The following is a 6,000-nucleotide window of genomic DNA, read 5'->3' on the forward strand; positions in this document are numbered from 1 at the left end:
ATTTAATTAAACGCCGTGTCACCTTCGCCGAGCGGTGCTCCGGATTGCCTACGGGGTGTGAGGGACAACGGTTGCCAGTCGACGCAGAGGACGTCTAACGTCAGCAGCGTTGGACCAACGTTCCAGCTCCAACATCAGTGGGGGGAAGCTTCGCATCCGTGTTTAAACCAGCAGAAGGCTCATCCAGGCAGACCCGAGTGAGTCTATTCCAATCGCTCCGCCACATCGTTGGCAACCTTTTTTTCGCTGTGAAGAGCTGCAAGAAAAAGTCATCTTCCGTCCTGTGCCGCCCCAGGAAATACATTTTCACGATTGTTTTAAATAAAATGTGTTAATTTTTATTGTTATAAAGAAAATTGAACGTCAGACAAAAAGAAAGAAATCGAACAAAACAAAATCATAAATTATAACGTATTAAAATTAAAGTAAAACTTAGTTGAATTTACAATACAATTTGTTCAAATTAAATAAAATTAAGAATTAAAGTAAAGTAAAAACATAATAAAATTAGAGTAAAGTAAAAATAATAAAAATTTAAAGTAAAATATAAATATTAAAGTAAAATTAAAATTTAAAGTAAAGTAAAGTAAATAAAAATAAAAATCTGTAAAAATTGAAAACAACAGTTTAGGAACAACACGAGACTCTAACAATAAAAAAAACACACAACAATATACACTAGATATTGTATATTTACATATATATATACACAAACACAAACAATATTCGCCCCTTTACCCACCCAGAGAGCTCTTTAGGTAGGCAAGGTAGTAATTAAGCGATAAATATTACATTTACTAAATTACAACACAATACACTTATTACACATAAATTAACCACACTTACCAATTCACACACATATATATATATATATATATACATATTTACTGTGTTAATTCCGCGGCGTCTCCGCTCCAGCATCTTGCCACTGGTGGCAACATCGTTGTGTTCCTGGTCTGTCTGTTTGTTTGTCTCTTCATTGTTGCCGTTTTAATGTAGTCAAGAAAACTGTAAATACAAAATATTAAAATTAGTCCAAATGTTAATAGAAACTAAGAAATTGAAATTATATTTGCCATGAGAACGAAGATGATGTCCGGCTAAGTTTTTTTTGTGCAAGGGGAAGGGAAACGAGATGTCCAACGCAGGCTGAGATTGGCCCGTTCGGGTGGCCAACATATGGGAGACGAGGAATGCATGCCGTCTCAGGAAGGGAGGGTACGCCCGGGTCCTGCGAATGGTCCCTGTTCGAACGGAAGAAGGATTAGTGTTGTTTTCTGTTTGTAATGTAATTTTTACGTACCTGTTGTCCTTATTGTTGCAGTTTTTCGTCGCCGTCGTTCCTTTCTGCGTAGTTTGTTTTCTTTTTGTCGATAGCGATGGTAATTGAGCTGCAGCGGCAGTTTAGCGATGATTTATCGATTGTGTGAACTGCGGGCCAGGGCTGGAACCACACCCGTGAATAATTCCGATGAGCTAGTCGGCGCGGCCCACAGAGTAACAACCAGTTCATAACAATATGGCGCCCAACTTAAAAAAAAGATCCGGGATTCGCGCCTCCGATGTCTTATGTGGCACGATAGGTGGCCAATAATCGCTCGTAGTGCGGCGTAATCCCGGAGTACGATGGAACCATAGACTAATCTATGTTACGGTGATGCGGAATGAAATGATATTGTTCGGATGGTACCGGTTGACACCTTCGTATGTTGACGAAGTGTATGCAACCGGGTATCGTAGCCTGGTGGCATCCGTGCAATATCAAAACGTTCTGTGATAAACTGTGATATTAGGTTAGTTTGTTTTTGTTGTGTCCAGTTAGTTTATTTATTATTTATTCATACCAAACTATTCGTTCTGTCTCCTTCTGGTTCACGTCGGGAATGTGCTGGCCATAGCTTAGCAGGGCTTTGGTGACAGGTGTCCCAGGGTGATATAGGATCACTCCTGCGTCGCACCTGCCTCACAGCGCACCCCGATTGTGGCCAGAAGTGAGACAGAAGTCGATGTCGTTCCTCAATCACTTGAGGAACCGTGAATTTCACCAATGCTTAAATGTTTGTCCAAGGTTCGAATTGTGCGTAGTAAAATGTTGGTTAGCCTGTGTTAGTTTTGTTTTCTCTCCCCGTTAGTTGTTATATGTATTTTGGGAAAAATTGGAATATTGTTTTTTTCAATAAATACAGTTTATTTATTTATTTATTATTTATTTATTTATTATTTTTTTTTTGGCGTAATTAAATTTTTGTTTTGCTATTAGCAATAAATCGAATTAACAATCGTATTTATTTAGGTATTATTTATTTATTTATTCGCTAGGATTCGTACATATTTATTTCCTATACTCCAATTGTATTAGATAGATTCTCTTAAAAATATTGTGTGAGGGCGCTCAGGTTTCTTTCCCTTATATCATGGCCGAAGAATCAGGTTGGGAAGCTCAGGGAGCGCCAGCTCAACAACCACCACGTCCGTCGGGGGGTTTAGCAAGGACTCCGATGAACTTTCGCTGAATTCCAGAGAGGCAGCCTCCATCTGCCGAAGAACTGATCCAGTGGGAGAAAGAGGCGGTCAGTCAAGACCTTCAATATCCGAAGGAGCCGCAGAGAGACACGGTGCTCGAATCTGCCGTAAACGTCACGGTTGCTGCGATGCATCAAACATATCGGAGCTCGTTGCGAGATGAAATAAGCGAGTCCATGCGCGAGGAGATCCGAGCCCAATTTTTAGAAATGATGAAGCTAATAAACGACAGACTAAGGCCTCCGAATGGTGGCTCGAGGACCGAAGCCTCCGCAGCGACGCATCCGGACGAACGGGCACCAAATTCGAGCACCGAAGCCTCGGCACCAGCCCAACACAGGAGCCATCAGAAACGTGCGGAAGGGCACCGTTCGAAAAATAGAGTTGACGCAACTACAGCTCTGATGGACCGATTCAGGGGCTACCAGACGGAGCATGACATCATGCAGGAGCTAGTGCAGCGGGAGCAGCCAGCGAGCTCCGATGACTATATTCATGGCATGCGTCAACTTGCCTCGCGTTTCCAAGGCCAATGAAGGAGCGCGAACTCGTAATGATAAAACGAGGTTGAAGGAGAGCCTGGCGAAATATATCTACGCGATGGATATAATCACCGTGGACGAACTGCGTCAAGAGTGCATCGAGGTAGAGAAATTTGGGTCGTAGGACGAGATCCGGATATACTCAGCAGCCGCGCTATTCACAGGGCCCCAGACACTCAGTCCATGAGGTAGATTCCACCGCGTCCACCAGAGCCGCCGCTAGAGGATGTTGAAGAGGCTTCCGTGCGATCCAAGATCGAATGTTGGAACTGCCGCCAACTTGGACACAGTTTCCGTGATTGTCTCTCCAAAGAGCGGAAAATCTTCTGCTATCGGTGCGGGAAACCGGATACGCTCTGCCCGGAATGCGTAAATTGTCCGGGAAACTCCCGAGAGAGCGCGGTGAGAGCGGGACAAACGCGTTCGGGAACGGCGACCGCAGAAAGGAAGGAGTGGAGTTCAGGCCAGAGGAGGTAGAGAAGGAGACGGCAACAGGATCTGGAAATAAAATAGATAAGCTACTGGAGTATAATATTTATAAGGATATATTTAATACATCCAATAAGGATAATTACCTCACAAGAGGAAAAAAGTTACGAGGCTTGCCATATGAAGAGCGTGTCCGGGCATACATGTCGGCCCGGAATAGAATTTTTGGCGAGCGACAGCTGGAGGGTATGACACTGGCCACGCGACGCATCTTAAAGGCTAGAGCGCGTTTCCGGCAACGACGTTTGACGAGGCGACAGGTCATCGAGGCTGTACGGCGAGACGACAACACGGATTCACGAGTGTTTGCAGATGTGGAGATCCAGGGACATAGGATGAAAGGTCTTCTAGACACAGGAGCGTCGGTTAGTCTGCTGAGAAGAGGATGTCGGGGATTGGTGGATGATCTGGGATGGCCTGTGCATCCCTACACGTCAATGGTGAGGACAGCGGCAGGAGCCAGTCGTCCAATTTTGGGACGTGTTGTGCTGCCTGTAAAATACAAAATTAGAACAGAGGAAATCGCATTTATCATGTGCCCTGACCTGCAGCAAGATTTGTATCTGGGAATCGATTTCTGGAGGGCGTTTGAAATCGCTCCTGGAGTGCTCGGAGCACCACCCGATGTCGATGTGCGTCCAGAGGCTTCCGAAGTCACTGTGAGCAACCCTGACGTCGCCTACTATCGGGACGAGGATGATGTCGTGTCTGATCCGGAGATGTGGAACCTGGAAGAGAGGCAGGAGAGTCAGTTGGAGGCCGTTAAACGCGAATTTCTCCAGTTTGAGAAGGACGGTTTAGGAAAGACTCACCTGCTACAGCATCGGATACAGCTGATTGAAGGAACCGAACCCGTGAAGGACCGACATTATCCTCTGTGGCCGGCCAAACAGGAGATCGTGTGGGCTGAAGTCGATAAGATGCTGCAATTGGGCATTATCGAAGAAAGCGACAGTCCCTGGAGCAACCGTACGACCGTAGAGATGCGACCTGGAAAAAACAGATTTTGTTTAGATGCCCGTAAGCTAAATAGCTTAACCGTAAAGGATGCTTACCCACTTCCATGCATAGAAGGCATCTTATCCGCATCGACGAGACGCACTACATCTCGAGCGTCGACTTGAAGTTCGCGTTTTGGCAGATCGAGCTGGAGGAGAAGAGCAGATCGTATACGGCGTTTACAGTACCCGGGAGACCATTGTACCAGTTCAGGCACATGCCATTCGGTCTCTGCAACGCAGCACAACAATTATGCAGGCTCATGGACAAGGTGATCCCAGCGATATTGAGATCCAACGTCTTCGTGTACTTGGACGATCTCCTCATCATTTCAGCCGATTTTCAGACGCACATCAAGTATCTCCGATTGGTCGCAGAGTGTTTGAAAAAGGCCAACCTCACTATTGGCATGTCGAATTCCAAATTCTGTTTCCGCAGCATAAAATATCTGGGTTACGTTATAGGTGGCGGAACGTTAAGGATGGATACAGGCAGAGTGGAGGCGATCAGAAACATTCCCGTTCCCAGAAACGTCAAGGAGCTCAGGAGTTTTCTAGGTACGGCGGGGTGGTATCGCCGGTTCATTAAAAACTTCGCGGAGATCTCCGTTCCATTGACTGATGCGCTGAAAAAGAAGACTATTAGATTCCAGCTTAGTGATGAAGCCATAGAGGCGGTGGAGAAGCTCAAGGATGCACTCACCACAGCTCCAGTGTTAGTCCATGCTGACTTTAAACGGCCCTTCTTCATTCAGTGCGATGTTTCTCACTTTGGCGTTGGAGCTGTGCTTTTTCAACTGGATGACGAGCAGCAGGAAAGGCCGATCGCATTCTTTTCAGCGAAGTTGAAAAAGCATCAGATCAACTACACGGTGACGGAGAAGGAGTGCTTAGCCGCGAAGCTCGCAATCCATCGATTCCGACCATATGTGGAAATGATGCCATTTACTGTCATCACCGACCACGCCAGCCTACAGTGGCTTTTGAGTCTCAAAGACTTGACCGGGAGACTAGCCAGATGGTCAGTGGAGCTGCAATCTTTTCCATTCACGATGCGGTACAGGAAAGGCGCCGATAACGTCGTTGCTGACACGTTATACAGGAGTGTGGAAGAAGTGGAGGTCACACCGGAGAGTCTACTGGGATTCAAAACACTGGAGTTCGAGTCCGCCGAGTATCAGGAGTTGGTAAACGAGGTGACGAGCAACCAACATCGCTTGCCCGATTTGAAGGTCCAGGACGGATTTATATTCAAGAGAACCCGAGACGAGACGCTGGATGATAAAGTGGAGGGCACGACTTGGAAGTTCTGGGTCCCGGAATCATTGACAGCCGGGCTCATCCAAAGAGCTCACGCTGAGGAGACCGCAGGCATTGCGCAGGCAATTTTACTGGCCCGGGATGACGATTCAAGTTCGCGACTTCTTGCGGAAATGCGAAACCTGCAA

At 46.2% G+C, this 6,000-nt stretch overlaps 1 long non-coding RNA gene across 1 annotated transcript; it reads right to left on the reverse strand.

The window, feature by feature from the left end:
• Positions 1-4,853: 4,853 nt before the first annotated feature.
• Positions 4,854-5,566, reverse strand: LOC117793715. Its single transcript, XR_004618303.1, has 2 exons — positions 5,256-5,566; positions 4,854-5,178 (listed from the first exon to the last, which is right to left on the reverse strand). It is a non-coding gene; the product is annotated as an uncharacterized LOC117793715 (long non-coding RNA).
• Positions 5,567-6,000: the final 434 nt, after the last annotated feature.

Source organism: Drosophila innubila, chromosome X (genome assembly GCF_004354385.1).
Source record: "Drosophila innubila isolate TH190305 chromosome X, UK_Dinn_1.0, whole genome shotgun sequence".
Lineage (NCBI taxonomy): Eukaryota > Metazoa > Arthropoda > Insecta > Diptera > Drosophilidae > Drosophila > Drosophila innubila.